This window comes from Rhinolophus sinicus, chromosome 16 (genome assembly GCF_057876585.1).
Source record: "Rhinolophus sinicus isolate RSI-liver-muscle chromosome 16, RSI-T2T, whole genome shotgun sequence".
Lineage (NCBI taxonomy): Eukaryota > Metazoa > Chordata > Mammalia > Chiroptera > Rhinolophidae > Rhinolophus > Rhinolophus sinicus.
In genome coordinates this window covers 134,051,003-134,072,132 of record NC_142516.1, presented here as the reverse complement: position 1 = coordinate 134,072,132, position 21,130 = coordinate 134,051,003, and the positions used below count along the sequence as shown (strand labels likewise).

Sequence of the window (21,130 nt, the reverse complement as noted above, 5' to 3'; positions counted from 1 at the left end):
ATGGGAGCAACACGATGCAGAAAAACCCGGAGAGGCAGACCCAGTCAGGAAGAACCTCGTAGGCCATAGTGAGGAGTTTGGACTTTATTAAATAAGCAACAGATAGATATTAAAAGTTTTTAAGTAGAAGAATGATATAAATTAATGAGTCCCTAGAATATCATGAAAGAGATATTCGAAAGGTGGTATTCTGGAGTTAGAGAGACTAATGACTTTTAAAATAGTGCAAGTAAGAAGTGATGGTGACCTGGGTTAGGGTATTAATGGTGGGCTCAATTGGAGAGGCATTGGTACCTTTCTGCACCTAGGTTGCGTTTGATTCTTAAAACTATTCTATAATGATAATGATGACAATTACTAAGAGCTAGGGACTTTCCTCACCTAATCTTTCCAACCACCTTATGAGGTAGGTATTATTAAGAACTCATCCTATAGATGAGGGAAACTGAGGCACAGATTTGAATAAGCTGCTCAAGGTCTCACAAAACCATGGGCTTCACAATCTATGTGCTTAACCACACCACTATTACTGCCTCCAGGTTTGGTAAGACCATCCCATTTCACGGATAAAGAGATTGAGGAAGAGAGAGGGGCTTTTGGGGAGTGAGGTTGATGGAAGAGTCTAGGCTGACTCTTGGTTCTGGGATTCTCAGATCTAGGGAAATATGAAAATACTGCCAACTGGTCCTAGTGTTCCATAAGGGGTAGTGTCTGAGGTGGTCGTTAAAGAGAAGAAAAGGCACGCAGATGTGTGTTCCTGTGGGGAAAGAACTTTGATATGAGAAAATGCAGTTCAACTCCCACACGGGCACTATCTTTACCTTTTCCTAACCTGAAAGTGGGAGCAGTAGGTTTGTGGAGAGAGTTAAACGACCTCACATAAGCCTGGTTTACTCAGTTAGTGTTAAGCGCTTTGCCCCTTCTCCTCGCCTCTGAGAATAAAACTCTCAGGTTTTCAAAGTAGAATTGACATCATCACAAACAACACAAGCTGAAAACAGTGGAGAGAGCTGGTGGTCTCTAAAAGGTCACATTTCCTAACTACTGGTGAAGTTGAACTAGTTTAAGACCTTTGGGAATATTTTGTCGTGAGGGCCTTATTTGATTGGTTTCTGTGTATCTGGATCTTCCAAATGGCAGAGGGCTTTCTGTGTGGGCTTTCTTTGTCACTAGTGTCTGGGCGACCTGGCTTTCTCATCAGAGGACAGGAGGCAGAGGAAACAAACTCTTGAGGAGAAAGCATTGTGCCTAGTAAGGACAGTGGGACGTCCCTGTAAAATGAGTGAGCTGGCTCTTGAAGGCCATTTTGGGGTCTGTCACTCCCCAGAGCAGAGGCGGGGGCCCAGCAGTCGACATCCCTCTGCTACCTCAGGGAATCCTGCATGAGTTAGGCCATCAAGAAGGCTGCTGTTGATTTGGAAACATCTACCCAGTGACAGGGAAAGGTCGTAGCAACAGCTTTCAGTGACTCATTTGCATCTTGGATAATGTTCTAAAATAGCTTTATTTCTGAGAGCCATTAAATACTGATAAGTGGGCATTTTTGTAGACAGGAAGACAAATAAGGAGCGACATTAACATTATCTTTTCTGCCCACATGTGCCAGTGCATCCAGGGAAGGCTGATTTGGGGCTTGGGTTGCCAGTCAGTTGACACGGGGAGGTGGGGTGTATTTCTCAGATGGGCCAAAGGCAACACATCCTTCCGAGCTGCAGCTGTCCCCTTTTTCCCCTGAAGGATTCTTTATCTGAATCTCTTTGTCACCTTGCATGGAGGATTTTTTTTTTTAACCTCTCAGGGCTTCAGAGACTGAGGTTTATTGGTACTGACAGCCCCTGATTATTTAAAATCCTGGAGGCCATGATTTCCGCTGTCCTGGTCCACAGAGAGTTCAGCTGATCGCTTGGGCAGTTTGTGCTCTGTTAAGGGTTGCCCATAACAGCAAAACCCCTTTTAAATTCTAAGACAGCTACAAAAACTAAAACCAAGCAAAATCTCCTCTCCTCCCACCGCACAGACAAACGGCAGTGCCCCTATCCTCAAATTCAAATCTAGTTCTCTTACAATAGTCTTATGATTTTAAGCAGCAAAAATGTTGCCTACAGTTCACCCTGGCATTACCCAAGGGGACACAAGGTGAGGGCTGCTGGAGGGAGTGCTATGCAGTCACCATAGCCTTTGAGTCACTGTGTCACTTTTTGCACCTCCACTAACCTTATAAGACAGGGTGCCAGAGGCCTGCCTTCGCAGGAGGGGGCCTTGAGCGCATACTGGAGGCATTTAACAGGCTGTTCACCCTTCCTTGTCTGGGGTGGGAAGGCTGGGTGGGGGGCTACACTTGGGAAGAGTGGGGGGGAATCACTGTTACCTAGCAACAGCCACATCCTGTGATAGGACTTGTGTCTGAAGGAAAGATGTTTCCACTGGCACCTGGAGAGCCTCCTTGTGCCTCTCCCCAAGCTGGGGAGCTTTTGGGGTTCTCTGTGGGGTATCCCTTTCAGAGTTCCTCAATGTGGGCTGCCTTTCCTGCCCTGAACAGAGGCCTCCCTGCTAAGTGTGTATGCGTCTGTACGAAGGTGCCTAGGCATCAGTGTGGTGGTGGGATGGGGAGTGGAGAGGCTGTGAAAGCAGCCGCTCAATTAGTGTGATTCCAGAGGTCTTGGAAGTCACCCTCTACTTTTAAGTGGAAACCTACCCCCTTGGGCTGACTGCTGTAATGACCAGACTTCCCAAATTTGCCCAAGTTGGTCCTGATTTCAAATACCCTATTCTACTTAAAAATCATATTATATCATTTTCCTTGGAACCCCAAAATTGAGATGAATTTCTTTCCCATTAGGCTGTAATCTGAGCTGAAAAACACATATATTTAGGAATGGTAACTCATGAGTTCTTATTATTATTTCGGACTCATGAGGAGACAGTTTATCAGATCTTTTCCTGACAATGCTTCTTTAATGGAGGAGGGAAGAAAGCAAGGGAACTAGGCCACACAATGGAAGGGCAGGCTTCTATTACAGTGGAGAAGAAGGGCCAAACGGAAAACAGTGTGGGCATAGAGGATGGATTAGTCCACGTCTTAGTGTTGTCCCAGGCTGGCTGGTGGATCTTATTCATCCTTGGGAAGACTGAGCTCACTGTTGGCCATGTTGTAGATTGCCCCATATACGGGTCAGGAATCCCTTTTTCTTGGCTCTTTTCCATCATAACCTTGCTTCCGCTCCTCCTAATCTTTCTCTTTAGATCCCTGGAAGTTTTGAAAATTCCTTGTCCATTACAACTTAATGCTTTTGGTATTTCAGGATTCAAAGTTGGATAAATACGGTGGTGTTTTCTCCACTTCCTCTAGTTAACTCTAATTACATTTGTATTCTCACGGAACAGAGAGTAGTCTCTTTTTCATCCCTTTTACCTGCCCTTAAGGAAATGGTGTAGCAACTCTTGTAAAATTCTTGCCTGGTGTCTCTGTGGGCAGTAAGACATAAGCTCCATCTTTATCTGACAGTGGAGTAATAATAATATACTTCCTTTGAAGCATTTTCATTCCCTTGGTGATGAAGAATGTTTCAAGTAAACTGTCTCATCAACCAACTTCCTTAGAAGGTCATGGAGAAGTCATGGGGCTTGCGTTACAAGTAGGGGAGCTGGTGAACAGAAGGAAAGGTGACATGTGCATCAGAATAACTGTACAAAATGGGCTGATAGCTCAGTTAACAGGAGCCCCTCCTTGGAGTATGTCTTAAGACTGTGATTTGCTCCTGTATCATCTAACTTAGACTGGAAGGAAAGTCTCTGCTTTATTTTCAAGACTGCAATTTAGACTCATTTCTGCCGTTAATTTTTAAGACCATAGTTATAAAATTGACTTTCGTTAATCAATTGGCACATTCATTCAGTTACTCAACAATTATTTTTTTCAGCATCTACTATATGCCTGGTGTTTGAGCAACTAATATGTGTCAGAAATGCTCTGTAGCTCGAAGAATCCTTCCTCAGGAGGAGCACATGATGTGTAAAGAAAGAATAAAACAGAGATCTTTAGTAGCACAAGAAAGACACGCATGAAATACATAATTAATTTCCAGGGACTGATCCTCTTCCTTTCCAGAATTAATCAGACTTCTTAATTTTTATCTTGTGTGAAATGGAAAGGTCCTCAAGGATGGTGATGAAAAGATTAGAGAATGAGATCAATAAGAAAGAGTTAATGGGTCTGTGCTGTCTCAGCCAGAAAAGAGGTGGAGAGGTGTCCTGCTGTCAGGTGGTGGAGGAACCCTTCAGTAAGAGGTGGCCCATTATTCTTCGGTTTGCTTAAGAGTAAGGCTGTTGGCAATAGCTCTGTTTTTGTTGGTGTTGTTGTTTTTTTTATTATCTACCACACAGTAGATTATACAAGGGGTTTTATGCCCATTTTCACTCACGTTTTTTACTGCTGGGGAGAACTGTGTGTCAGTTACTGTCCTGGACACTGAGTCCCTGCCAACAGAGTTTGGGCGTCATTTTATTTTGCCATTATAATAACCCTGGGAACTATATATTTTTATTCTTCTTTTCTAGAGAAGTTAAGTTGTTTAGCCAAATTCAGGCATAGTTAAATGGCAGGTTGGAGGTTTAAGTCCAAGTCTGCCTGACTCTGAAGCCCAGTATTGTGCTCCTTCCCCACAGGCAAAAACTAATGTCCTGGACATCAAACAAAGGCAATAGACACCAGTCAATCAGTCAGTATTTATTGGGAGGCTTATATATGTTCAACCAATAACATACTATATAAGACAGTGATGTTATAAACTTCGTAAAGTTTCAGAAGATAAATAGAATTCCTTGGTAAAGATGAAGGTTGAACCAAGTCTTCTCGAAGCTTGGGTATATTTATATGGTTAAAGGAGGGTCTTCCAATGAAAGGCAGTAACACAAACATGAGTGAGTAGAGGTGAGAACAAGCAGGAGACATCTAAGGTGGAATGGAATGAAGAATGGTGTCTAAACCAGAGAGGGTTCAGGTGGGGGCACGATGGCAAATAGGGGTGGACAGGTAGAGCAAAGCCCACCTGGGAGGGCTCTGAGCTCAGGAAGGCGAGCTTCAGTTTGGTGTAACAGGTAAAACCGCTGACTTTTTGATAGGGCTGTTTCATAAAAGTGATGGTGTTTAAAGTCACGAGTCTGGCAGTGGTGTGCAGAATAAATTGGGCAAGCAAAGTCTGAAGTCGGGGAGTCAGGGAGGCTGACTGATGTGACTGCTTTTGGTGGCAATGGAGAGGGATGGACAGACATTTCCCAAAGGCTTACTGAGGTAAGCATTAATTCACAGAGCTCACCCAGTTAACTTTAGTGACGGGAGGGGTTTGTGATGTTCTTTGCTGGAAGAAGGGGTTGTTGTAGCATGCAGGGCAGATGACCTTGGACTCTCTTCTGCCTAATTCTAACCCAAACATTTTCTTGGCCCCTGATGAGCCTTCATGGTGCCAAAGTGCAGTCTGTGCTTAGTAAGGTTTCATGACCCTGATCCCAGGGCAGGGATATGTCAGATACTGAGAAACCAGGGGGTTAACCCTAAGACGGTGCAGGCACGGGAGGTAACTTTCATTTGTTGCCTGTAGTTCAGGAGCAGAGCTTAGTTGCTCCTGCAAGCAGAGTCCCAGGGCTCCCAGGAGTTGCAAGCACAGGGGAGGATGACTTGTTCTCCTTATAGAGGTTTCCCAGCTTCTGTGACCCATAGCTGTTTGGCCCACTGGTCTCCTCATATCCTGTGGCCCTCCTGATTTTGTTAGATTTTAATCTTTTGAATATGGGAGATCTATAAATGTAAACTTCATGGGATTAAAAATTTTCCATGGATATACTTGCAATTTTAGAGCAAATCATTTGTCATTCTTCATTCAACAACTATATTAAAATATAGAATTGTACATATTATGCAAATATGTTAGTAATTTATTTGTGCCAGACATTGTGCTAGCCCCTGGGATCCAGCTGAGGACAGCAATCCCTGCTGTCGTGGAGCTTACAGTCTGCTAGGTAGAGACAAACAAGAAAAATCAATAGGCAAATTCTATAGTATTTTATAAGATCGTAAGTGCAGGGTGGAAAAATAAAACAGGGTGAGGGAATGCTGGGAGAAGGGTAGCAGAAGAGGACTGGAATTCTAATAAGATGGTTAGGTGACACTTGAACAAAAACTCAAAGGAAGTGAGAGAGTGGGTCTCTGAGAAGAACCTTCCGAGTGGCAGGGCAGTGGGAACGGCAAGTGCAAAGGCCCTGAAGAGAGACATGCCTGGCATGTTTGAGCAGCACTGAGAAGGCCAGCGTGGCTGCAGCTAAGGAGTAAGAGCAGAGCAGTGGGTGATTCGGACAAAGGCGAAGAGCGGGGAGGGTGCAGATAAAGCAGAGCATGTGGGGCTCTGCAGCCGCTGTAAGGACTTTAAATCTGAGAGAAATGGCAAGCCATTTGGAGGCCTGAGCAAAGGCACCACAGGATCTGACGTTATGTGGACCAGGATCACTCTTTTGCTCCTTTGCACACAGAAGAGGGGGCAAGAGAGGGCAAGAGGGAGGAGACTATTGTGATAATGTTGGTGAGAGGCGCGGGTCCTCTGACAGCATCACTGCCGAGATGGTGAAGAGCTAGTGATGTTAGAGTAAGAGAAAGAGAGGAGGTAAGGATGACTTTGTTAGGATGTCTGTTCCAATGGAGGGCTGGCAAGCCATGGTACTCTGTGGGTAGCCTTTGCAGAGTGGCTCAATGCAGACAAGGGAGAAGTGTAGTATTGTTTCTCCATTTGTGTGCCCTGTGTGTGTGTGTGTGTGTGTGTGTGTCTGTGTGGTGACTTTCCTGTTGGATACCCACACCCACAGCACTGAATCCGTTCACCGAGGCCATTATCTCTGGACTCCCCATGTTCTTGCCAGCTAGTTGCACACCAGAGAGAAGCAAAACCTCCCCCTTGCCACGGGCAGAGCATTTTGGTTGCACATTTTGCAGGTGTTGCCCTCCTCTTAATTATCCATCCACGTCCTTTCCCAGCCCCCTTCTTTTTGGAAGTTGTAGTAAAAGAAAACATAAAACAGCCAGATGTGAGCCTAGTCTCATCAGTAATCCATAAAACACCAAGCACACCCCACTCATCTCTCATGCTTTATGAAAAGTTAAAATTAAATCAGGGCAGCATTATTAAGCTAAGTGATTTTTGCTGGATTCGGATGAATTCCTGCGTGTGCCACATCGTTTGTTGGAAATGTGCCTGGGGTGCCAGTGGGCTCAGAATGCACATCCACTAGCTATTAGTGGAAATGGATCTGCTTACAATGGGGCATTTGAGGTTTCCCAGCCCTGGGACACTGACATTGCATGTAGGATCTTCATGCCTACAGCCCTGGATCCTCCAGTGCCCAGCAGTCCTTAAAAGCAGGAAGGGGAGATGTAGGACAAAAGTGATTCTGGAAGCGCGGCAGCAGATGCCATGTCTGTGCAATGATGGAATTCCAGAGGAGAATTGTAGGGGATCATCTTCTTTCAAGGGGCTCTGGAAGGTCAGGGTTGGCTGTACTATATTCTGAGAATGCCATTTCAGGGATGCTGTGAAACAGATCCCTGCTTTCAGCCTGGAGATATTCGGGAACACCTAGCTGGCTTGGAGCTTGGCGTATCTGAGGTAGCTGTGAGGCTGAGGCTTTATTGTGCCCATTCACTTGCTTCATGGCTTTATTTCCTTTGGAGAAACTGGAAAGTGAGTTGGTTTGACATTCTAAATATTTGCTGGGAAAACCAGATTGTTGTTTAGAAATTGGTAGCAGGAAGGATATCTTTTAGGGCTCAGACTTTCACATTCTGTCTGGTGTAGTGAACACAGCATAAGTAAGATGGAGTCAGAAAGTCTGGGTTAGAGTCTCAGCTTTATAAACAGAGGTGGTGGGACTTTAGGTAACTAACTTTCTAAATTCCAGTTTCTTTTTAAGTCCCAGTAAAATAAAAATGATGTACTTTCCCCAAGGACTATTGTTGGGGATAGATAAACCATGTATTTAAATCACCTATCTGGGGGGTCAGCATGGAAAAGAGGCTGGGTCAATGTTCATTGTTCATCCTTTGTGGACCTGGGAGGGGAGCGGTCTGGGGTCACTGACAGGGTTGCCCTGGGGTTCGAAATCACATCCTGCCTGGAAGGCCACTCTGCCATTAGGCAATCCAGTTCCTCTGTGCTCCAGATGCACACACGTCTCATGCTCTGAAACCAGTGCAGACGCAGTTGTGTGGAAATGCTTATTTGAAAGGGACGTTTTCTGAGTGATAGCAGTCTTGCTGTGTATTGGCCCTTTTAATTCAGTATTCACACCTTCCTTTTTGTCTTGGGCTTTGTAGTGCAAAGCATTGTGTGAAGCTCAGAAGTGGGAGAGAGTGGCATTTGTCCATCTGTTTGCTACCAGTCCTTGAGAACTTGTGAATTCAGCAAAAGGTTGGTTCTCTCAGTCTTGCCCTTGCGAAAAGATATCCACATACACACACATACACAATATATTTTTAGGGAATATTGTATCAAAATTTGCCAATAAGTTTTAATTTCACATTTTTATGTGTGACCCGGTTCAGAATTCATTCAGTAAAATTCTGTGCTGTGCACAATGTCACGCTTTAATTTAAAGGACTGACTCCCTAAGTAGAGGGAGAATTTCAAGAAGTGTTTCAATAAAAGTGCTCAGGATTTTATATTTTAGGAGGCTGGTACTTTATAAATATTGGAATTTCATATCATCCAAATCAGCTTCAGTGCATTTTCAATTTTTGATATGTTGTGACATATAGTGCAGTTTTTGAGAAATATAATTTGGTAGACTTTTTACAGCCATCACCTAATATGCTAGAGGCTGTCTCTATATTTTCTCAAATTCAATTTATATCATCAGAGTGCATAAAAAGTCCAGTCACTTTGACAATTCACAATCCCACTCTAGTCACAGAGACAAAGAATTTAGAATTGAGACAGTGTACCACCTATATGACTTGGCGCATGCTGTTGTCACCAGTTCATGGCTGCCAGTAATTGTGGCAGGTGCCCAGGCCACACTGGGTAAGTATGACACTTGACCTCTCTTGCCCTTGCTACTAAGATGCCTCAGCCATCATTTCAGCCATCAGAATCATCTTCTCCCACCTCCCGGGGGAAGACTTGTGGTTTGCCAATATTGCCATCTATCTTAGAGCCACCCTGCCTGACATCCCACAGTCAGAGATTCATTTTTCTCAATTTTCCCCCAAATTCTTTAGAAATATACTTCCAGGTATGTAATGTTTTAGTGATGTATTCGATCTGTGGGTATATATCCACTGTTGTCAGGGGAGAAGGGGAAACTCTCAAAGGGAAAATGAATCTCAACATAGGCCATTTTCTGATGATTTTCAGGACACTGGTGAATGGCAAATGCCTTTCCAGGGTGAAATGGGCCAGATTTCCTGCGCCTGGAACAACACAATTCTGGTTTATTTCATCCAAGCAAAAGTCAGATGCATTCATTTATTCCAAATTCAGAAGGCTATTTAATCAAGGCATTTAATTCTATACCATGCACAAACATTGCTTGGTTATCTTCTATGAGTTGGACATTGTGCAAGGCACAAGAGATACAGATGAATAAGATATGGATAGAATATATTCACGTTTTTTAGGACTTTATGATCTAATTGCTGAGCAAGTAATAATGTTTGATAATCATTTTATATAGGTAAATGCTACAACAAAAATATAAGCGTGTATAAGCCTGTGTGTGTGTGTGTGTGTGTGTAATCTTTACATGAATACTAGATCATGATTATTGGTAATTGATAGCTTTACTTTGGGTTCTGACATAAATTAATGATCTTCACAAGGTCTTCCATAATTGGTATCTCATAAAAGTATACTATTCTGATTAATTTGGGGGGGAAATTTCAACTATTCTCCTGTTTCAGTGACCATCACTATATGGATCTTCCTTAAATCTGTATTTCCACTCTAGTTCTTGCTCTGAGTCGCTTACTCTGTTGTATTCATTACCTACTGGGCATTTCTACTTGAAAGCTCGATAGGAACTGAAACACAGCCAGTTGTAAATTGAACCCAACATCTACATCCCCATTCCCAGCCTCACCTTTACCTTCCTCCTAGGTTGTTCTCTGACACAGTAACGGTACCGCCATTCAAGCCGAATGCCAGGGCAGAGTTCTTGCCTCTTCCTTTTCCTTTAACCACTTCTTTCAAAGGATCCTCAACACATGCAGATTCTACTTACTGATTTTTTTGTACCTCCATGTTTTCCAAATTCTTTCCCATTTCTAGAGAAGCCCGCCATATTCTTTCACTTGGTTTTACGTACACACTCCTAACCAGTTGTCTCACTTCCAGTGTTGGTTATTTCTAAACATTTTCTACACTCTAGTAAGGGTACTACAAATCTGATCCCCTCATTTCCCTACTTAAAGTTGTTTAAAAGTCCATATTATCCTTGTCATAGAGACTCAACTTTTGCATAAGGCTTACGTGGCACTGTCTGGTTGTTCACTGCTTTTTTCCAGACTCATCTCTTGCTGCTAGTCTTGCCCTCCCCCCACCGCCCAAGCAATCTTTGGATCACCAGAATGGCTATCTGTTCCTTGAATGTATCATCTGTTTTCATCCTTCAGTCCTTTGCACGGCTAATTCTTTCTGCCAAGGACAGTCTTCTCAGTCTTAATTCATCCATCACATACCGACAGAGCACTCAGCACGTGCCCTGTCCTGGACTGAGTGCTGGTAAACAAAATAGATATGCTCCCTCCCCATAGGGTTTTGAACTAGTTGAGGAGGCCAGTATTAAATATGAATATGTAAATACAAATGGTGATAAGTAAGGGGAGGAACAGGGACTATAAGAGAATGTGAGAAGAGCCTAATTTAGGTTGAGAGGGCTGGTTAGGGAGGTCTTCCTTGAGGCAGTGAGGAGAGCTGAGACCTGCTTCCCTTTCGGTCTTTCTTTCACTGCTTCCTCTAGGAAGCTTCTGCTGGCCTTCCAAATTGTAGTTTTAATGGTCCTTCGGGCCAATGCAGCACCACACACTGCCCTGATAGTTTTTTTTTTGTCCTATTATATTGCAGTCACTCCTCCATCTCTAGATTGTAAGCACCATGAGGGCAAGATGAGAGCCTAGCTTCCTGCATCTCTGATTTTAAGCACACAAATAGTTACTCATGAATATCTATTGATAATTTGTGGTAAAGTTGGAATATCTTCCAACTTGGTAATGTGAGAGACACTATAGTATGTGGTCTGTGTTCTCTGCCAAAATTCTTCATGGGGTGAAAAGATTTGGCAGTCATTGTCCTAACGTCCAAGGTGGCCAACCCACATCTCTAGGGATGTGTGTCACTGTCAACTGTGGCTCTTCACAGAGCTTCATATGTGGTCCTGGAAGCAAGCAGGAAGATACGTCACAATGAAAAGAAATATATCCTTTGAAAGGAAGTAAGATGATATTGGATATTGTAGGAAGTGAAAATATGCCTGTTCTAATCATAAATTAATTATATCTAAATTCAAGGGGGAGGACAAAGTTTGACAACAACCCTGGTGAATACTGGCTTATATTTGGTTTCAGTGTGGCTGCCACTCGTATGATGGATCTCCTGCCTCACCTCAGGATGGTACTAAAACCATGCCAATGAGCATTTTCTTTTGGACTGAAAGATCTCTAGGAAAAAGGCTTTTGTGGCAGAGTCACTACCAAACATTGTATATACACAAGTATTACCGTGTTTCCCTGAAAATAAGACTTAGCCGGACCATCAACTCTAATGCATCTTTTGGAGCAAAAATTAATATAAGACTGGGTCTTATATAATGTAACACAATACCGGATCTTATATTAATTTTTGCTCCAAAAGATGCAATAGAGCTGATGGTCCGGCTAGGTCTTATTTTCGGGGTAACAGGGTATTATCCATATTTTCAGATGTGGAAAATGAGGCTGAATGATCTGTGACCTGCCCTGTGACTTGCCCAGATATAGATCCCAGGGCTGGGTTTAGTCCTTGATCTAACTGGCCACACAGTCATTATTCTTTTTGCTATATCACATAGAATTTTGTCACTTTTCAGTAAATAGAATTGACAACCTCGTCCTTCAGACTAACCTCAACATCTTTCTCTGTATTTTAAAGTTGATTTGAGTAGTAAGGCTGAAAAGTAGATCTGGGAGATATGGAAGAAAGAGCTCCCATGAAATCACTACATTAAAATGTGAAACGCTGTCATCCTGCTTACCCTTACTGTACTTAACCCTTGTGACTTAACTTGGCTACTCAGTTATCTCGAAGCTTGGTTATACTGCAGGGCAACTTCTATTTCCCACCACTGCCATTGCAGTTGGTGCATATCTCACGTGAACACACAGCACTTGCTTTGCCATCTCGTAGGTTACATATAGACTTGTAGCAGAGTTACTCCATCTTATCATGAGCTTCTGCTCTTAATCAGAGCTGTTTTGCTTATGTTAAAAGCCCAGTAAAGGCAATATCCAGGCCTGTGCTTCTCCTTGTCTGACAATTAACTCAGAATCTGTAAGGGGTGTGTGTGTGTGTGTGTGTGTGTGTGTGTGTGTGTGTGTGTGTTGCTAGACCCTCCAACTGCCACTCAAGGATTTTAGGAGAGTAAAGATTTAGGTGTCCATACATGTACTGCTTGTGGGGAGAGGAGAGGGTGCAGAGGAAAAAGAAGGAGTGTCACTTTTTCTCTGTGGATTTACGTCACTGGTTAAGCCTTCATCCTCTCATGAGGGTCGGGGAGCTACCCTCCCTGTCAGGGAGAGCTACCTGGGATGGTTTTCCCCAGTTTCTAAGGCAGGAGGCCTTGAAGGCAGGCATGTGACTTCACTGGGTATTTTGCATAAATCCAATTTCCCTGGAAAACACAATCCTTCTGAAGTTGCTGAGGTCAGGAACAGCAAGGCAGGCACCAGCAGTCTTGGCCCAGCTGGGAAGGAAACAGCATTTACATAGTGTTTATTCTGTGGTCAAGGGCAATTACAAAGGCTTTCTGTGGACCTCAGGAGTCCCCTCCCATTTAATTAGGTGCAAGCAAAAAGCATCTTAATGATAAGAGGATGCCAGGACATGACCAGGCTTTGTCATTGATCATAAACACAGCTGTCCTGTGGGGTCACGTTTTGTCTCACAGGGCAGGTAACTGGCAAAAACACATGCACATTGGGTAAGGACAGATTTCATGTATTTGATCATGTTGACAAAGAGGACAGGGGGCTGGCAGATGAACATGGTGGACAAGAACAGAAGAGGAGCTGTGAGGAGAAGGAATTTCTAATGAGAGGAGTTTGCTAGAACTTTGAGAACTGAGGTGAACTGTGCATGGGTGTAGTAGATAATGTGAGCTGAGGGGTATGAGAAACGCTTCTCATACCATCTCTGTTGCTGGCCTTTCATGAAGCCTAAAAAGGTTCTAATCAGTCATTCTTCTGGGTCAAGACATTGAATCTTAAGACCCACAGAAGTGAAGCCATCTTCTCAAGCAGAGGTAACATTTTAACCTGTCATAATTCATGATTGCTTTCATACCCTTGCCTATTAAACCTCTCAAGCTTAGGGTCCAGTGGGAAGAGCATAAAGTCACTACCTGATCTTAATGCCGAGGCAACACCCAGTGATTGAAGGTCTGTGCTGCCCAAGTCCTTGTTCTGAGGAGATTTCAGGGAGCTTATGATCTAATACAAGGCAAAAGAAAAAACTCAAATATATCAAAGTATAAAGTGTAAGGTTCAAAAAAGGTGAAAATGAACACCACCTTACCTCCTCATAGATTTCCTTGTTTTATTAGCGGCAAATTTCTTCTTCCTGTCTGTCCAGTTGAACTTTGGAATCACCTTTGACTTTCCATTTCTTCAGGTTCCTCATGTGAAAAAAAATCATTGAAGTATATTTTGAAGCATACAGCAAAATGCATGGATCTTAAGTGTAGAGTTCAATGAGTTTTGACAAATGTTTACATTGTGTTACTCTCACCCAAATAAAATTTACAACCTGATTATCCCCCCCCCCCCCCCCCCCCCCCGCCCTCTAGTCAACAACTTCCCCTCCCTGCAGGCAACCACTGTTCTGATTTTTCTCATAAGCGAGGTCTGACAGTTAAGTTCACCAACTTGTTGCAACAATGTTACTAGCCTTTTTTTTTTATATCAGAGGGATTATGCATTATGAATTTGTACCAACTGGGCAAACGGTTAACCAAGTTACTATTTGGAAGTGCTCATAAGGCTGTGTGAAAAAGTTAGATGAAAACGACCTGAACTTTTCACCAACAATTCATGGCTCTTGCATCACAACAACACACCAGCTCACATGGCACCATCTGTGAGGGAGTTTTCAGCCAGCAAACAAATAACTGTATTGGAACACCCTCCCTACTCACCTGATTCGGCCTCTAGTGACTTCTTTCTTTACTTGAAGATTAAAGGAAATATTGAAAGGAAGACATTTTGATGACATTCAGGACATCAAGTGTAAAACAATGACAGCTCTGATGGCCATTCTAGAAAAAGAGTTCCAAAATTGCTTTGAAGGGTGGACTAGGCACTGGTGTCAGTGCATAGCTTCCCAAGGGGAGTACTTCGAAAGTGACTGTAGTGATATTCAGCCATGAGGTATGTAGCACTTTTTCTAGGATGAATTTGCAAACTTAATCGTCAAATCTTGCAGCATAGTCTTGCCTTTTCTTGAACTTATATAAATGGAATCATACATTATGTACTCTTTTATGTCTAACTTCTTTTGCTACACATAATTGTGTTTTTTTGAGATTGTTCTTTATTTTGGCAGTGCATTCCTTTTTATTGAGTTGCATTCCATCATATGAATATACTAAAACTTGATTTTCTATTTTCCTGTTGATAGATATATGGGATATTTCCAGTGTTTTACTTTTATGAGCAAAGTTATTCTGTATATTCTTATATGGGTCTTTTTGGGGTTCTATGTTTTCATTTCTCTTGGATAAATATCTGGGAGTAAAATAGTAGGGTCATAAAGTATGTGTCTATTTCATGTCAACAATAATTGCTAAACAGTTTTTTAAAGTGAATGTACCAATTTCACTCTCAGCAGCAATGCATGAGAATTTGGAAGACTGTCTTTTCTCAAAATTTGGCATTGTCAGCCTTTTATGTAGTACAATTTTAGTAGATGTGTAGTGGAATCTCACTGTAATTTCTCATATAAAATTAACCATGAAGTCACAGTGAATCATTTCTTGACATTGTCTCCTAGATGCATCTTTTTATTTCCTTTTTTTTTCTTTTTAAAATAGTCATAGCCTAATCTTGATCAACTCTCATGTGAACTAAGTGATCTCTTCGCTTGCCTCCCTTTCTTTAGGCAACCAGGCTGCTTGTTTTTGCCCTGGTGGCTTCCGGATCACTTTAGACCTTTGCTGCTGAAAACTTTTAATGACTAACACCAATATCAGGAGTTCTCAAACTTTTAATTAATTATGATTGTAGTGGTGAACTCTTTCTTCAGAGTGGAGTTGAAGGGAGATGGAAACCTGCTTGTTCATCATTCCTATTTGTCTTCCCTGTAGAGTTGTAACTCCCAAGGTTCCTTTGTGAATTCCTTCTGCTCTTTAGAGTGTTTGTTGGAAACCGCAAATTGACCAGACCCTCCTTGACCTGGCACCTGTCCACATCTAGAGCACCAGCTCCCACCTCTCCGTTACATTCCCTTCCAGCCATATATTAGTGCATATAGTCTTCTGAATGCAAAATGCTGTCCTAGGCCTTAAGGCTTCTGCTTCTGCTGCTCCCTGTCCTCAGAAAGTACTTCTTTGCCCATCTTCCAATGTCTGCCTGGGAAAATATGACATCCTTTGTGCCATGATGCTCAGGCATCTGTCCTTTATGACGTCTTCAGGGTTGACGGCTCCTTGCTTTATGCCCCACCTTTCCTTACACATACCTTGCTGGGCTGCAGTAGTCTTAATCAAATTTGTTTCCCCAGTGCCCAGAGGTCTGACATTCAATTTACATTATGATCTCAACCTACTCTTCTTACATTATCTTCACTAATTTCCATGCTTTAAACTTATGCTCTTGCCAGAGTGCTGCACCTACTATACTGTATAAGCATTTTTCTCCATGCCTTTGCCCATAATGCCCTCGCTCACCTGGAATACCCTCTTCCCTTTGTCTACTTTTTCCAATCCTTCCCATCTGGTATTGACCCCCCAATTTTGCTTCCTCCAGGACACCTATTCCAGCAGTGAACTGTTTCTCCTCTGAATTATTCTTAGTATTTACAAATTCCTTTGTCACTCATCATATTCTTCCTAAAGACCCACCATCTACTTAGAGAGTTGAGACAAATACAAATGAAGAGATAGCAACCGCATGATTTAGACTTAATTGTGTCCCATTCCCTTCCCACATAGCTTGTGAAGACTAAGACTGACTGGGGCTCATGTACTCTTCAGAGTATGTGGGTCTTGTGGGAGGGATAACTAGATGGAACCCCGCCTTAAATAGTGGTGGTGAGCATCATGATAGCATCAAAAGCCGGAAGGATAGAGCTATCCACGTAAATGGTGGGTAGACCTGAAAAATAAGCTTCAGTGTTACCATTATTTGTCACTGGTTGGTTCTGTTTGGGAAAATGCTTCACCCTCCATGAGAGTTGGTTCTGATTCCATCAAGTGCCGCTGGCTCTGTGGTGGAGGGTTAAATTTGCTGGAAGTAAAATAGTTTTTATCTCTGCTGAAGGTGTCTTGGCCCTCTGGTTGGAATTATCCAAGTTTAGCAACTGTGTCTGAGGAGTTTTGAGTCATTTGGCACCAAGGTCATCAAAGCAGTGAACAGACAAGCCCTTAACCACAGGGACTGGCTCTACTGGGCTCCATTAGGATTCAGGACATACTTGCTCTGCAGGGTAAAACACTACAGCTTGTCAGAAAAGTAATGCAGGCTCAAAGCATTTCTAGTCTGGACAAACCATTTACAAAGAGCCTAAGTTAAGTGGGCAGGTGGCCAATTTTTGAAGTCTAGTGTCATGTGAAATGAACACAAACAGCAGGGGATGCAGGAAAACCGTGGATGCCACTGTGTTCAAATTAGCTGTGGGAGTTTCAGATATTGTTGCTGTACAGTATTCATCTGGCATAAACTCAACCTCAGAAATGCCCTACCTGTCCTTGAATGTTGATCTTCCATTAAACCAACTTTATCTGTCCCCCCCCACCCCGCCTCTGCCCCAATGATTACCCCTTTTAGAGAATCTCAGTATTTCCTTTTCTTTCTTTTTCTCTCACCCAAATGCAGAAACTGACCACCACTGGTATCTAGCTGGGGTCTTTTGCCTTCTCTTCTGTCCTGTTTTAACTTCCAGAAGCCGTGCGCACACATCTTGCTGCCATCCCTCCTCCCTGCCTGTGCTGGCTCCACCTGTGGTCTTGGGCTGAGGCCATGGTCTTCAGACTCCACTTTAGGTGGATTGCTTGAAGTGAGGTGGGAGGAGAAATCCGAAAGCCTGAGCTAGCTCTGCCAAAGGACTGACCTTCTAGAATCCCTGCCTACCTAATCCACCTGCCTCCTGAAGGCTCACGGGTCGGCATTGCCTCAGCACTTTAAATTCTCATTGTAATCTCTAGTTTGTTATCACTGACATTCCCTTGCATTGTTCAGGGTTCTTTTATTTATCTGTTGTTTACATAACTGTATTTTAAACTCCCAGGAAAGGGAATTTGTCTTTCTTTCTTTTGTGCTGTCCTAGCCTCAATGGCCACAGGAATTTAGAACTAGGTCTACATACAGTTGGTGCTCAATAAATGTTTGCACTTTAGGGTTTTTCATTGGTAAGTCGTTTAGAACAGTGGCTCACAAAATGCAGCCCGACGACCACCGGGTTTTCCTAAGACCTTTGCAGGAAGTTTGTGAGGTCAAAATTGTTTTCAAAATAGTATTAAGGTGTTATTTGCCTTTTCCACCGTGTTCAAACTTGGACCAATAAGGCAAAAGCAAAGATGGGTGAAACTGCTGGTGCCTTAGTCCAAAACAAGGCAATGGCACCAAGCTGTAGTAGAAGTCAGTACAACTGCCACATAGTTGTAGTAGTTAAAAAAAAAAAAAAAAAATTGCCAGTTTCACTTAAGTCCTAGTTGAAATTTTAGAAATTGTTTATTAAATGTCAATCCTTGAGTACATTTACTTTAATATCCTGTGTGATAAAATTGGAATAATAGATACATAAGGATACTAATCGGAATAATGGATACTAATGTACAAAGGTTTTCTTGAGGAAAAGTGCTTGTTCAGTTGTTTGAGTTAGGAACTGACCTAGAGCTTACTCCATGGAACACTATTTTTACTTGAAAAAATGTCTGGTAGACAAACTGTGGCAATTCAGATTTAAATATTTAGGAGACATTTTTTTAAAATTGAATGAAATGAGTCTGGCATTTCAAGGAATACAACTGACTGTGTTTTTTGCCAGTGATAAAATTCAAACATTCAAGTGAAAATTTGAATTTTGGAAAATTTATATCTGTCACAATGAACTTGACTACTTACCAAAACTTAAAAACTTTTCTGAAGAGGTAGTTGATATTAACAATTTTTTTATATTGTATAGTAGAATGTGTCAACATTTGTAAGATCTTTGTAACTCAGTGAACTGTTTTCCAAATAATCAATTCATGTTATTATGAAATCATCGATTGGTATAAGATCTATCCAAAATGCAAGATAAACTAACAGAGTTTAAAATAGCAGAGTGCAAAAATTTCCCTGATATGGTTTCTTATTTCATATTCCAACTAACCCTTAAGAAGCTACCTCTTGTCAAATTTTGGTATAGTATCAAAGAAAAAATATATGTAATTATCTGATAAGACTAGTAAATCTTCCCTTTCCAACTACATATCTGTGTGAACAGTATTTTCTTCATATAGTTCAACTAATAAAGTAGCATGTCATAACAAATTAAATGCAGACACAAATACTAGAATCCAGTTCTCTTTTACTAAGGGAGACATGAAAGAGATTTGCAAAAAGGTGAAAAAGCGCCACTCTTGACATGAATTTTTAAAAATATAGTTCTTAAAAATGAATCTTTTGTTTTAAAATAGTTTCACATTCATAGTAAAGTTTCAAAATAGTACAAAGAGTTTCTATATACCCTTCACTCAGTTTTCCATGAAGTTAACATCTAACTATGCTGTATTTGTCAAAACTAAGAAATTAACATCGGTACACAGCTATTATCTAACCTATAGACTTTATTTGGATTTCACCAATTTTCCCATTAATGCCCTTTTGCTGTTCCAGTATCTAATCTAGGATACCACACTGTGTTTATAATATAGTTAATTTTATATAAATATATTATATATGTGACATATAATGATTCGTTATTAGTTACTTTAAGATGAGTTAATAAATAAATATTTTTCAAATTTCTCAGTTTTAATTTCTATCACAGTAAATTCTAATAGATATGACCCACATAAACAAAAGCTCTTTTGGATTTTCAACACTTTTTACATATATAAAGGGGTACTGAGACAAAAACTTTACATGCTGACCTAGAATATTCTGTAAGAAGGGAATGTTTGTATTTGCAAACAGCTAACCTGTAAGGGTAGTCATAAGGTTAAGGGTTTACATAATGTCTCTAGAGAGTTTATTCCCTCCCCCTTCCTCAATGTGACCTATAAATAACCATGAGTGTGCAAAACCAAATTCAGTGAGAAAGAACCTGGGTACTGGAGACAGCACTACATCAAACCACTTAGTTTAGTCAGCTCATAAATGTTAATTGAGTACAGACTATGTACCTGGTGGTACTCCAGGTACTGGGGATACAGCTGTTCTTAAGATAGAGTGAGTCTCTATCTAGAGAGCTTAAAATTGTGTGTGTGGGTAGTTAGACACTAAACACATAAATAAAGAAGTTACATCACTTAATGTACTGGTACATGGTCTAAAGCAGAGAAAATACAGTGCTGTGGAAGAGAGCAATGTCAACAGAGGAGAGTTGGGTGAGTTCCTAGGTGGGGGATGTCATATTTGGAAGAAGGCAGCCAGGGGAATATCTGGTGGAGACAGTCCAAGTATGAGCTTGCTGCTTTCAAGTGGATGGAGGGCAGGCCAGCGAGGCTGGAGCATGGTGAGTGAGGATGAGAGTAGGGGAGGATACAGCTAAAGAGGCAGGCAGGGTACAGATCAGGGAGGGTTCCTGGGCCTTGAACGAGGTTTGGATTCTATTCTCATTGCCTGAGAAACCTTGCTAGGCTTTAAGCAGGGAGTGACAATGTCTGGTTGACTGGTGAAATCATCATAGCTGCCTTAAGGATGGGCCGACTGTAAGGTGGCAAGATGGAGGCTGGGGGAACAGTTTGGCACTGCAGTGGCCAGGTGAGAGATGATGGTGGCTTTGGCTCCAGGTGTACTGCCAGAAATAGTAAGACATTGTCAGATTCGGGATCTATTTTGAGTTTGGAGCAGCATGTCTTGCTAATAGATTGGATGTGAGTGGGAAGGAAAGAGCAATCAAAGAGGAATCTTAGGTTTCTGTCCTGAGCAGCTGGTTGAATAGTTGTGCCATTTACTGAGATGGGAAAACCTTGAGGCCAGTGAATTCACAGGTGGTATTCAGTAGTTCTCTTTGGATTCAAATTAGGTTTGAGCCCTCTTGGATATCCAGGCACATAAACTACAATTTGATTGAGCAGATATTGGTCAAGTACCTACTCTGTGCAAGACAAGGATCTAGGCGTTGAAGAATACCCTCGTGAATCACACACACACACGCACACACACACACACACACACATACACATGGAATCATGTTTATCCTTCTCTCTCATCATGGTGTTTTAGAAGCAGAGAAGATGGAGTGACTAATACCATCTGATGAATTATCCTCTCTTCCCACCCTATTTGTGGGGACATATGAGGATGACTGAGATACAGGAAAATATCTAGTAATCAGCCCAGGAGGTGTTTTTTAGGGGACAGGTGGCATGACTGGGTAACCATTTTGCCAATTTTTGGAACCCAAGTGACATAAATATATCATCCTTTATCTCTTTCTCCTGGGAAGCTTAGAACATTTTATCTTCTTTCCTGTAT

The 21,130-nt window shown here is 42.0% G+C and overlaps 1 protein-coding gene across 3 annotated transcripts in view; it reads left to right on the top strand.

The window, feature by feature from the left end:
• ZMAT4 (zinc finger matrin-type 4) overlaps positions 1 to 21,130 on the top strand; it is a 328,792-nt gene that overhangs the window by 27,524 nt on the left and 280,138 nt on the right. The window contains exon 2 of one of the 3 annotated variants that reach the window (XM_088793576.1): positions 8,357 to 8,450. The exons of the other annotated variants lie outside the window; for them this stretch is intronic. The gene's annotated coding sequence lies outside the window, so the exon portion shown is untranslated. The remainder of the gene's footprint in view (positions 1 to 8,356; positions 8,451 to 21,130) is intronic. 3 annotated transcript variants of the gene reach the window in all.